Source organism: Hemicordylus capensis, chromosome 5 (genome assembly GCF_027244095.1).
Source record: "Hemicordylus capensis ecotype Gifberg chromosome 5, rHemCap1.1.pri, whole genome shotgun sequence".
Lineage (NCBI taxonomy): Eukaryota > Metazoa > Chordata > Lepidosauria > Squamata > Cordylidae > Hemicordylus > Hemicordylus capensis.
The window spans coordinates 226,095,224-226,108,683 of NC_069661.1; the positions used below are offsets into that span (position 1 = coordinate 226,095,224).

The window sequence follows — 13,460 nt, forward strand, 5'->3', positions numbered from 1 at the left end:
TTTGGTTTACCTTTTGGATCAGGTTCATACCCTGCTTTGTGTTTTGTGTTCCAAGTTATTTTCACCAGGTATTTTCTAGGGATGTGCTTGAGTCGTGGTTCACAGCATGATTCACAGCACTTCCCCGGTATCTTTAAAAGGGAGATGAGCAGGTACCTGCTCCTCTGCTGCTTGCCACCACTTCCGGCAGCGCTAGCCTCCACTATCATTGTGTGCCGGTAGCACTCCTCCTAGCTGTCCTCGTGTGACTCAGGCATGCACATGATTACGCTTGCATGGTGGCCATCTGTGTGGTCAGCAATCATGCGAGGGCAGCTGGGGAGAGCACTGCCAGCATGTGATGATAACTGGGGGCTAATGCTGATGATATAGGAAGTGGCGGCAAGCAGGTAGCGGAGGAGCAGGTGTGCACCTGCTCTTCATTTTTTTTAAAAGGTGCTGGGGATGTGCTGCACATCAATCCGTGCACATCCCTAGTATTTGCTGATTACAGCAGCAACTGCTGAAAATTCTGATTTACACAAGCATGAATTAATCAAACGGAGTCAGTATTTTCAAGGCTTTCTCACTGAATTATTTGTATTCTGCGGGCATACTAATCTGAAATTTCAGAATGCTGAGAACATAAAGCAAAGAATGACTCAGACCTCTCTGAGGTATGGGAAGGGTGGCAGGAACTAAAAACCACCCGGCTCCTCTGCTGCTCAGAAAACTAAGGACAGGCATAGCAATGACCCTTCTTTGACCATTCTCTAGACAAGCTGTAGCAAGTGCCTGCAGTCCCATGAGGTAATTTGTGGGAAACTTAAAAGTAAAGGTAAAGTGTGCTGTCAAGTCTATTTCTACTCCTGGTGCCCACAGAGCCTTGTGGTTTTCTTTCGTAGAATACAGGAGAGGTTTACTATTGCCTCCTTCCACGCGGTATGAGATGATGCCTTTCAGTATCTTCCTATATCGCTGCTGCCTGATATAGTACCAGTGGGGATTCAAACGGGCAATCTTCTGCTTGTTAGTCAAGCATTTCCCCACTGCGCCACTTAAGGTGATGAGGGAACTTTACGGACAGATAAATCTGTCATGTTAGCTTCTTACTGAGTCCCTTTCCCTGAATTGCAAAACTTTCATTTGATTTGTGTCTCACCAATTAAATGCCATACTTTACTTTTGCTGTCACTATGGGAACATACCAGTGTCCTGATGGTTGAGAGATTCATGTATTCATGTTAAGACATGGATCTTGCCTTTCTGGTCTGATTTGTCTGCTTCTTAAAAGCTTACTCAGACTGGGAACTTTGTCCTGATGCCCACCATTTAGCTTTAGTAGGTGTCGCCGAAAGGTGAGAAATATAATTTACCATTCATTTCACAATGTTTAATGTGATTAAATGGGGGTGGGTGGATGAGAAATATAGGTAACTGGATCCTGTACTACAACATTTGAGCGAGCCCTTAGATGTCATGGAATGTTGCAGTGTAAAGTTGAGTATAAAATAAGTGCTTATTTTCCATAGATTAGATTATTTGCTTTTTAATGCTCCATTTCTATAAATGCCTGTGGAGTGTCATGTACGAAGTACTGATATGGTTAGTAAAGTCATTTGATGTCCTGCTAAACAGGAATTTAGCAACATCTTAAAATAGTTTTTCTCACCAAGTTTCACCTGCAAGTATCTCATGGATTATAGAATATTAGTGTCATGTTCTGTTTGTGAAATGTTAGCATAGACAGAATGAAATAATGTCCTGTTTCCTCTGTTTTGATGGATGCTGTAAATTTGACTGCAGAAGATAAAGGAAATTATCTTTCCTTTATTAACTTTTATAAATTTACACTTTTCAGTTCAGTGAGTATCGAATTTCTTAAGTGCTTCCAGCTTCCTGAATAATTGCTGCAAATTAATATTATAGGCATATTCCCTGATTTCACCTACCCTAGAATATACTCGAGACTCTCTACTTGCTGTTTGAATTGTAGAATGTGGTGGGATTTTTGTTTTCTAAGTTGGCGGCAAAGAACCCTGTAGGCAGTGGCAGGAGAAAAAAATGAGTAGGTTAAAAGATAGTATTATGCATCAGTAAGATAATGAGGCTATTCACATGAGTATGCAAAACTGGGCTAAGGGAGCCCAGCCCGGTTTTGCATGCTTGTGTGAACCACTGGGATTACACCTGATCGTGGTGGTTACACGACAGCAAACTTGCCTATTGAGCCACCCACTTAAATGAGGTTAAGGGAGCGCTCACTCCCTTAACATCATTTTTAAACCCTGTGTCAGCTGCGGTTGCTTGCAGCTGCGGCTGAGGCACATGGTGTGTGTGTGTGGGGGATTGGGATCCCCGTAATGCATTGTGCACTCACGCAGTGCATTATTCGGGCTCTGGTGGAGGCAGGGTGATGCGCAGCAGTGTGTCCCAGCACCTCAACCACGGGAGCTGCAGCAGGAGCCACTGCTCATCTGGGCGGGTTATCTGCCCGCCCAGGGACTTCAAGCTGATCATCTGCAGGGAAGGTACATTAAACCCTCCTTCCCCGCAGACTGCCCACAAGCTCTTCTCATGGATTGTGAGAAGAGCTCTAATGCTGTTGATGTTCATGAGGTGAGAACCATGCAAGGAAGAGGGTAGAAAAACAGACGTTATATGAGGGATCTGTGATTGGATCTCTTGACCTTTAAAAACAAACAAACTTAAAAGCAGCTGTGGGGAAAAACTGGATCAGGGCAAATTGGATTAGTGGGGGTGTTTAACCCTCTCTCACATATCATTTCCCCTGTTAAAATCCCACCCTCTTTGAAACTTACAGGTGAAACTCGGAAAATTAGAATATCGTGCAAAAGTCCATTAATTTCAGTAATGCAAATTAAAAGGTGAAACTGATATATGAGACAGACGCATTACATGCAAAGCGAGATAAGTCAAGCCTTAATTTGTTATAATTGTGATGATCATGGCGTACAGCTCATGAAAACCCCAAATCCACAATCCCAGAAAATTAGAATATTACATGGAACCAAGAAGACAAGGATTGTAGAATAGAACAATATCGGACCTCCAAAAAGTATACAGTGTACTGTGCTTGATTGGCCAGCAAACTCGCCTGACCTGACCCCATAGAGAATCTATGGGGCATTGCCAAGAGAAGGATGAGAGACATGAGACCAAACAATGCAGAAGAGCTGAAGGCCGCTAATGAAGCATCCTGGTCTTCCATAACACCTCATCAGTGCCACAGGCTGATAGCATCCATGCCATGCCGCATTGAGGCAGTAATTGCTGCAAAAGGGGCCCAAACCAAGTACTGAATACATATGCATGCTTATACTTTTCAGAGGTCCGATATTGTTCTATTCTATAATCCTTGTCTTCTTGGTTCCATGTAATATTCTAATTTTCTGGGATTGTGGATTTGGGGTTTTCATGAGCTGTACGCCATGATCATCACAATTATAACAAATTAAGGCTTGACTTATCTCGCTTTGCATGTAATGTGTCTGTCTTATATATCAGTTTCACCTTTTAATTTGCATTACTGAAATTAACGGACTTTTGCACGATATTCTAATTTTCCGAGTTTCACCTGTATATTGATTGATGAGTGTTATCAATTAATTAATTGATCAAGTCAATGTCGACTCTTAGTGACCACATAGATAGATTCTCTCCAGGATGAACTTGGCCTTTAAGGTCTCTCAGTGGTGCATTCATTGCTGTCGTAATCGAGTCCATCCACCTTGCTGCTTGTCGTCTTCTTCTCTTTCCTTCAACTTTCCCCAGCATTATGGACTTCTCAAGGGAGCTAGTCCATGGTATCCTCAAAAGTCTTCTCCAGCACCAGAGTTCAAAAGCATCAAGACCTTTTCTATCTTGCTTCTCCAAAGTCCAGCTTTTGCATCCATAGTGTCATGGGCAAAACCATTGTCTGAACTACTCTAATCTTTGTAGGTATAGACACGTCACGGCATCTACTGTAAATATCCTTTCCAAGTACTTTATTGCAGCCCTGCCAAGTACTAGTCTGCGGCGTATTTCAGTGGATGAATAGTTTTGATGACTATAGGCTACCTCCAGGCTCAGAGGCAGGATGCCTCTGAATACCAGTTGCAGGGGAGCAACAGCAGGAGAGAGGGCACGTTTTCCCAGAGGCACCTGGTGGAGAAACTGTGGAGAAACAGGATGCTGGACTAGAAAAGCCTAAGAGCCTTGGGCCTCATTCAGCAGGGCTGTTCATTTGTTCAGCTTTAGTCCAGGGGAATGGACAATTTCAGTCAGGGTAGCACAGGGAGAAGATTAACATCCTGCAATAGAATTTGGGAATTCCATGGCCACTTTTACCTTTTTGGTGTTTTGTTTTAAATGGACCTACTCACAGATCCCCTGCCTCATCTGTTTTGGCTCTGGCTGTGTATCAGTGAGGCTCTTTGCTATTTTCTACAATTAAAAGAGCTGGAAACTTGTCTTCAATTAAAAAAGAAAAACTTTGCCAAATGCTAGATACTGTGTTACAAGGACTGGCAGAAGAGAAACAGTTTTAATTATAGCAAATAGATGGTGAAGCCAGTCCTGTGACAACTCATATTTAATGTGTATCCTGTGGACTTATATGGAGGTTAATTTAGAGCAAGCAATGTATCTTTCAGGAAAAGCTAATAGCTGTTTTTTCCACTGGGATAGGAGAATATGCCATTTAGTAGCTCTGTAGTGTTCACTGGGTTGTAGCACACCCTAGTGGAATACTTTTGCTCAGAGAAAAACAAATTTGTAACAGCTTATTGTTATTATTTATATTTTTCTCCTTATCTATACAGTTATTTGGAAAATATGCAAAATAATATTTAAAGTTCTTTACCAATGTTATCTTGGTTTAATAACACACCTGCAAAATTTTGAAAAGAAATAATTGCATTTTATTTATTTATGTATAGATTTATGCTCTGCTTTTCTCACAAAAGATACCAAGGGCAGCTAAAAATAATTGCAGAAGCAATATAAAACACTGAAATGCATTTTTTTAAAAAACAACCACCAGTGATTTGATCAGAAAACAAATCGGCAAGGTAACTACGATAAGAAGCCACAGCAGCAGAAACAATGATTTTGAAGATAAAATAGGCAAGGAGAAATATTGGGCAGGTTCACACATAACACAGAACCTACTTGCAAAGTCGGTAACTGACTTGTCTGTGATTGGGTGCCTTCACATGATCACTGCCAAGTTGGTAACAGGATGTGCTTTCAGTGGGTATGCCGCGTGAAGCTGCCAACCACTGGTTCCTCCACATGCTATTGAGGGTTTCCTGCCTTTATCCAACCTCAAATTTTGGTTGCAGAAATTGGACAGAAATTAGGAGGCAACATGGCATAGGAGTCAGTGGTTAGTGACTTCACACGACACTCTTGCCAGGAGTGCACACTAGTTGGGAACCTCCAGGTTACCAACTTGGCTGTGATTGTGTGCAGGATCTGAAAAGGAGGTAGAAGGCAGAGTAGGAGAGGAAGTGGGGAGAAGAGAGTGGTGGGTTAGAGCAGGGGTTCCAAATTGTGGTACTCCAGATGTTGCTGAACTACAACTCTCACCATCTCCAGCCAAATAAATTGTCACTGGGAAAGATGGAAGTTGTAGTTCAGCAACATCTGGAGTACCACAAGTTGGGCTAGAGCATCTCCCTGCTGCCCTCCTCTCTGTCCCATCCTCCTTTTCATATGTGAGTGTGGGAGGAAGAGGAATAAGGATAGTGGCAGGGGTGGGTAGCTCATACTAACCCGATAATCTGCTGCCTGAAGCACTTGCCTTAATTTGTCTCATGGATAGACCAACTCTACTGAAATGGGACAGTGAGACTAAGAATGTCTGGGATTTGCCTGAATAATGGGGATTCTGGGACTTTAAGTCGACAAGGCAAGCAACTGAAGTGCCCTTATTCAGGGTGCTGGTTGTGCTTTGTTGTTGGAGGTTATAATTTTTATCCCCTAGTTAATAAGCAGAGCACTAAAGAAGCTATCCACTCCAGTTACAGAGTAGTTGCAGAGTTTAGCTGTTGCAGCTATTTAGAGAAGACACATGGAGATTCTTGTAGAATAAAATACTAAGTAGATTTATTGATGAAGTACACTTTGGATAGGAAAGACCTAACCCTAGTCTGTAGAACTACATAATGGATAGGTAGGGAGAGAGAAGTTTCTGACACCTAATGGTGCAGCGGGGAAATGGCTTGACTACTAAGCCAGAGGTTGCCAGTTCGAATTCCTGCTGGTATGTTTCCCAGACTATGGGAAACCCCTCTATCGAGCAGCAGCAATATAGGAAGATGCTGAAAGGCATCATCTCATACTGCATGGGAGATGGCAATGGCAAACCCCTCCTGTATTCTAACCATATGGCTCTGTGGTCACCAGGAGTCGACATCGACTTGAAAGCAAACTTTACCTTTAGGGAGGAAGAGAGATGTTTCCATCTGCTCTTTTAGAGGAAAGGAAGGGATTCTGACTCAGCACAGGAAATACCTGTAGAGTCATATCAGCGGCCATAGAGTAGAGACAGGTAGAACAGTTCGGGAGACCTTTACTATCTCTACTCCCAGTGCCCCTAGTGCAGGGATTCTCAACGTGTGGGTCCCCAGATGTAATTGGACTTCAACTCCCATAATTCCCAACCAAAGGCCACTGGGGCTGGGGATTATGGGAACTGAAGTCCAATAACATCTGGGGACCCACACGTTGAGAAACCCTGCCCTAGTGGATATTAGGATAGCTGATGCAAAAGCTCAATGCACTGAAAGTCCATCTCCAATGTGGGCCAACTCTGCTGAAATGGGACAGTGAGACTGAGAATGTCTGGGATTTGCCTGAATAATATGGATTCAGGGCCTTTAGGTAGACAAGGCAAGCAACTGAAGTGGCCTTATTCAGGGTGCTGGTTGTGCTTTGTGTCCTCTCTACTGTATAGGGAAAGTGTGAGATGCATCTTCTTGCTCTGTGTGTTCTTTGGAGAAGACTTCAGATCATGTGCTGTGGTGGGGTTGTGTTTTGAGAGATAGATAAATTTATTAAAGTCGCTCCATGAACTTGGCATCATAGTCCCCTCCACAATACTATTGTTGTGAGATACGAGGACATGGGGCGGAGTTATTAAGGGTCTCCTTGTTTGTTTTGTTTTGTTTGAGGACTGCTGGGTAGAATGATACAAAGATCCTGGAACTGTGATTAATGGCTTGTCCAGGTGGTGGCAGTCATAGAGCTTGTTTGATTTCTGTTTTGTCATTAAGAGATCAGGGGTACTGTTCAGAACAGGTACTATGAAACAGAAAGCTTGTGAGCAGGTAGGAAAAACCAACTCCTCTCTTTGTCTGCTTCTCTCAGCCCCAGGGGTCTTCAGGATCTCAAAGCAGTTTGCTTTAGGCAAGGCCATTAACTGGGAGTCAGGAGAGGAGTGGGACACTCCGTTTTGCTTTATATCTTTATCCCATCTAGAGGAATAAAGGACAGAGGGGAGTGGAGGACAACAGAGATCATTGAACAACCCACTCCTGCTGGAAGATCCTATGCACTCTTGCACATGGCCTGTCTATTAGACTGTGATGATCATGATGAAATGCCTGGACAGCCACAGGACTGCACTGACTATAGAGCACTACATCACAAATCACTGGTTGCTGAAGACATACAATGATATGCTGCCTAGAGCCTTTGGAGTTGGGAGGTATATGAAATAAATAAAATATGCTACCATACTGTGTGATGCGCTTCCCCAGGCAGTGGGAAGTTGCAGGGGCAGTGCTACTTGGATTTGGTTTCCATCGGATGAGAAAGCCATGGAGGCTTAAAGTGTCTTTGTAATATTTGCTTCAAATATACAAGCACAGCAGCTGATATCCAGATGGAATGATTCAATAATACTACTTAGGAATTACTCCAAAGGACTGCTTATGTTCATTAGGATTTATTAGGAGCAATTAAGTCTGCATGTCAACCAGGATAACTGGAGCAAGCAGCAGACACTCCTACAAGGCAGCTACCTCACATAGGCTCCTCAGAGAGAGGCTCTGGGCTCCTGAGGTGCATTCAGCCAACTGGCAGCTCTCTTGCTGGTATTACCTCCCAGCTGCTGGGGTGGAGAGTTCTATCAGAGAAGGGGTAGTCGGCAGATAGACAAATCTAATAACAGGTTGACGGGGGGCAGATTGGCCTCTGTATTAGCCTTGGAGTCATTTTCTGAACCTTCTGTGAGGTTCCTTCCAGCAGATCTACTTTGTGATATGCAACTCTTCCTAAAGTGACCACTCTCCCATCTTGGCCACTCTGTTTCTTCTGTATCTATTTCTGTGCTATATAACCTTCTCTTGTCTGGTAGCTGAAACTTAGGTTGTAACCTCATTGGGGTAGGGACCTGTCCTTTGCTTATGTTGCACCACGTACATAAGCACATTTATAATGCATATTAGAAGTGCCACATGACTAAGATAATACAAGTCTTTGCTTGTCTCAGTTGTGCTGTTCCAAGTATTGGGGTAGCATTTTTATTCTCTGGTTGTGCTGGTCCAAGATGGTGATTAATGATATTGTGCAAGTATAGGGGCACATAAAAATAATCTTATTCACTCTTGCTAGAGGGATGGAGTTACAGATGCATAGGCTATTGTTTATTTTTCCGTTTGCTATGCCGCTTCTGTGTTGATCATACCACAAACTGGGTGTTCTAAATACTTTCTAACTGCTTGCACAATGTCCCAGAACCACGTACTTTGTGTAACAGAAGAACAATGGACAATGTAAACTGGTTGCCAGCACAGCTCTAACAGAGAGGAAGTGTTTTATTATCTCGCTTTGCATGTAATGCGTCTATCTCATATATCAGTTTCACCTTTTTATTTGCATTACTGAAATTAATGAACTTTTGCACGATATTCTAATTTTTCGAGTTTTACCTGTATGACTCGTAAAACATGACCCAGAGACCAACTGCAGTTTCTGGACAGTGTACAAAGACAGCTCCACACAGAGCGCATTGCAGTAGTCAAGTCTGGAGGTTACTAGCATATGTACTACTATTCTGAGGTTGTTAATCTCAAGAAATGGACACGGCATATTATACTTTTTAAACAGTTTTAGAAACTTTTTTAAAACTTGATTAAAAATCAACCAATATTCTTGCAAGTCTGCACACATAGTCTTCAGTGATTGGTCTGAAAAGGCCGGTGGGCTAGAAATGGAACCAAACACTCCTTCCTTTAGCAGGAATAGCAATAAATGACGTTTCTGAAGAGTCTTATTTCCATGTTGGTGATGTTTCACATGCTCTGAAGCAAAGCGATAATTTTGAGCTTCCTTACCTCAAGGAAGTAAGTCACCTACTGGATCACCTAAGCCTGCCTGCCTGCCTGCCTGCCTATCTATCTATCTATCTATCTATCTATCTATCTATCTATCTATCCTTGTGAGAACAGATTGCAGTTTCTTATAAACTAGAAAATGACCTTTTATTATGCAAATTAGCACTCAAAATGATGTGATCAATGTTTAATCATGATAAAAGTCTTTTGTGATTGGTTTGAAAGCACCAGTGAAACACAAAAGAAACCTAGTAGCCAGGCTGTCTTATTGTTATCCATTTGTCTGTAGTTTCCTGGTCATGTTGGTCTATTACCAGGGTGAATATTCTTCTCCAGGCAACATAGTATCTTTCCCCCTACTGTCTCTAGAATTAAGCATTGGCAAAGGTTATTTACAGAGCAAAAAAAAAAAAAAAAGGAAGCTAAAGATTTTGGCATTTAGAGATGCTGAAATACTCTCTTCATCTGCTGGATTGCTTGGCTTCAAAATTTAAACTGCTTCTAGCCATTATAAATGGCTGTCCTAGAACAGAAAGATACTTCTTACCTGGTAGCCTTACCACTTTGTATATTAAAAGCAGCACAACGGCTTTGCCATGATTATACTATCTATTTTTGGGAGAGGAGGAGGAGGAGAATGAGAACCAAGCTACCTCTGTGAGATGCTGCTTTCTCTCCTGCATGCTCCGCACCTTGATGGCTAAAGCTTGGAAATGGAGCTTTAGCCATCGCCAAGGAGACAATGAGTACATCATTCATAATAGAGAAACCACCAGTGATGTAATAATTGCCACCTGAAGAGGTGGGGGCAAAGTGATCCTTCAGCCCTGGGGAGAGAGATACCTGGTGGCCACCTATCCATACAACACTAGGACTTTTTTATACCAGTTATATCCTGGGAGTTCTAAATTGGAGAGAGAGAATTCTCAGAGTTATTAATCTTGTTGAGTTTCCCATTGATCCCTATGGGGAAAATATCTGGTGAGGCCTATGCTCAACTCTTTCAAACAGGCCTCTTGCTACGCCACTGGAACTGTCTATGGATATGAAGCAGTACAGTTTGTTTTGCATGTGTTTCCTGGACAAGTCGAGGGGAAAAGGGCAGAGGATGTCATTGCAAACGAAAGCAACGGGCTGGGTAGGGGAAGGGTTAAGCAGATTTCACCAGACTTGTTGAATATTGACAGTAAAGATGGTGTTGGGAATCTCATATTTGCTGCCAATACCTCATTCTGCTCTTAGCCATTTCCACTAAACTCAGACCCTTTACCTTTTCCCCTATGGAAAGAAAATTGGTTTGAGATGGATGATTTTGGGATGAAAAGCCAGACAGGGATAAGTACCCCTTCCCCACCTGCCATTTGCACAATTGCATCCCTCAGCAGTTATTGTTAATTTAACAAAAAAGGGCAGAGGAAATCTACACAGAACTCTGTATAATATGTACACAGAGGCCCTCATACTCTTGATGACTGTAACAAAGCATTCCGCAGGTACATTAGCATATATGGTATAAAAGCTCTACTGACAGTACAGCCACAGTCATACGTGCCTTGGTTTTTTCCAGGATAGACTACTGTATCATGCTGTACATGGGGCTGCCTTGAAGACTCTCCCAAAACCTTAGGTAGTATAAAATACAGGAGCCAGACTGCTGATCAGAGTCTCATTATATTGTTCCAACTGCGTGGACTTGCAAATTGTTTCCAGTGCTGATTTTAACCTTTAATTAAAGCCTTAAACAGTCTGAAATCTGTATATCTGAATGTCAGGCCTTGGCCTGGGTCTGCTTGATTCAGAGCAGGCCAGTGAGGGTCAAAGGGGCCAGAGGTAACAGATGTGGTCAATGCAGGCTGGGGCTGAATGCCAGATCCAGTAGATCAAAAAGGCCAGAGGCAGAAGACTTGGTATAAAGCAGCTTCCCATGTTCCCAAGTCAGACCATTGGTCCATCTAACTCAGTATTGTCCACACCAGGCCTGCTCAATTTAGGCCCCCCAGCTGTTTTTGAATTACAACTCCCATAATCCCTAGCCACTGTGGCCAATAGCCAGGAATTACAGAAATTGTAGGCCAGCACCCGCAGGAGGGCCGAAGTTGAGCAGTCCTGGTCTACACAGAATGGCAGCGGTTTCTCAGGCAGGAGTCTCTCTCTCCCTATCTTGGAGATGCCAGGGAGGGAACTTGGAACCTTCTGCATGCAAGCAGGCAGGTGAATATAAGAACAGTCCTGCTGGATCAGGCCCAAGGCCTATTTAGTCCAGCAGCCTGTTTCGCACAGTGGCCCACCAGATGCCACTGGGAGCCTACTCAGGCAGAAGTTGAGGGCATGCCCTCTCTCCTGCTGTTACTCCCCTGCAACTGGTACTCAGAGGCATCCTGCCTTTGAGGCTGGAGGTGGCCCTTCAACTAGTAGCCGATGATTGACTTCTCCTCCATGAAGTTATCCAAACCCTTCTCAAAGCCATCCAGGTTGTTGGCTGTCACCACATCATGTGGCAGAGAATTCCACAAGTGGATTATGCGTTGTGTGAAAAAGTACTTCCGTTTGTTGGTCCTAGATTTCCCAGCAATCAATTTCAACCTTTAATTTATCAATTTCAATCAATCAATTTTATTCAGTTTCAACCTTTAATATCGTATGGTGCTCACACATGTAGTCTCCCATTCAAATGCAAACCAGGGCAGACCCTGCTTAGCAAATGGGACAATTCATGCTTGCTACCACAAGACCAGGCAGTGGTCAAATGCTATACCAGTTTACAAGGTTGCACTGCATTGTACTGTTGCTCAGTCAAGTGACGCTGTTCTGACTGAGGAACCAAGCCCTGTGGCTTCCTAAGGTCACCTGAGTGGAAGAGCTGCAGTTGTAGTTCCAGCCATTATATGGGTGCTGCTGCAGTGCAAGAGAGGGCAGTCAGGCAAGGCCCTTTGCCTCCATCGGCAGGAAGAAGCCCTGTTGAGCCCTGACACCCTATGCTGTTGAGCCCTGTTGCTCCTGACACCCTATGCTGAAGGATCACCTCTGCCCATGTGCTTCTGCCTGCACTCTTTGGTCCTTGGAAAAAGGCTCTGCTTTCTGCCCTGTCACCATCTGAGGTATGGTTGGTGAGTATGAAAGGTGGGGCCTTCTTGGTAGCAATGCCAGCTTATGAAATGCCCTGCTGTGTGAGTTTATTCTGTCCCCTTCTTCCTCCATTTTCAGGCACAAGCTAAAAACATTATTGCCCAGATGTACTTTACAATAACTGGTTCTATAGAAATCTAGCTCTTTTATCATTATTCTTGTTCTAATGTTTTGATGTTTTAATATTGTTTATGATTTTTTACTGTTTATAGCACTTAAAAGTGCTGTAAGCCTCTTTACAGAACCAAAGAGCAGAGTATGACTATTTATAACAATTATTATATATATGTATAATGAACTACAGGATTGGGGCCAGATATGGCATTAGACTTGCTTAGTTTAATCATCTGATGTGAGTATGCTTAGAAGCCTTCCTTGGAACCTGCCAATTGTTGGCATGGTATTTTGTGTTCCTAGAATAGGCTCCAGCTGGTACATGGCACCACAGGAAGCCTTTTAGCAGTGAAAGAGAGAGATTGTCTGCGTTATGGTCCTTTACTTCCCACGCTTTGTTCTACTGATTTTTTTTTTAAGATACAAAAAATAAGATAAATTGGACAAACAGATACTGAGAATTGGAATGTCTCATTTGAATCAGTCTGATCCCATAGGGCTAGATAGATTTAAAGGAGGTGAGCCTAAGTAATATGGATGTCATCCTGTGTAAACTATTAGAAATGAAAAAAGTTGAGGGTATTTAATTTTAGATGCATTCCTGGCTGTTACCAAAAGTTTTTGTTTGTTTGTTTGTTTTTGCATCTGAAGATTGTTGGTGTATGAAGAGGAACTTTCACACCCCTCTATTCTATGACATGTGGATAATCCCATACCTAAATACCTTCCTGGCCCCAATTTCAAATTTCCTTATGAAATCCAAGTGTGTTCATGCATGTACAGATGGAACTTCCATCCACTTGCATTCTGCTCATCTGCGGCTTGGCCTGCTTGTATGATAACATGCTTTACATAATGACTTCAGATCAGTGTTCTTCACTGCAAGGCCCACAA

At 42.9% G+C, this 13,460-nt stretch overlaps 1 protein-coding gene across 1 annotated transcript in view; it reads left to right on the top strand.

Moving 5' to 3' along the window:
* NT5DC3 (5'-nucleotidase domain containing 3) overlaps positions 1-13,460 on the top strand; it is a 72,599-nt gene that overhangs the window by 1,253 nt on the left and 57,886 nt on the right. The window lies entirely within an intron of this gene.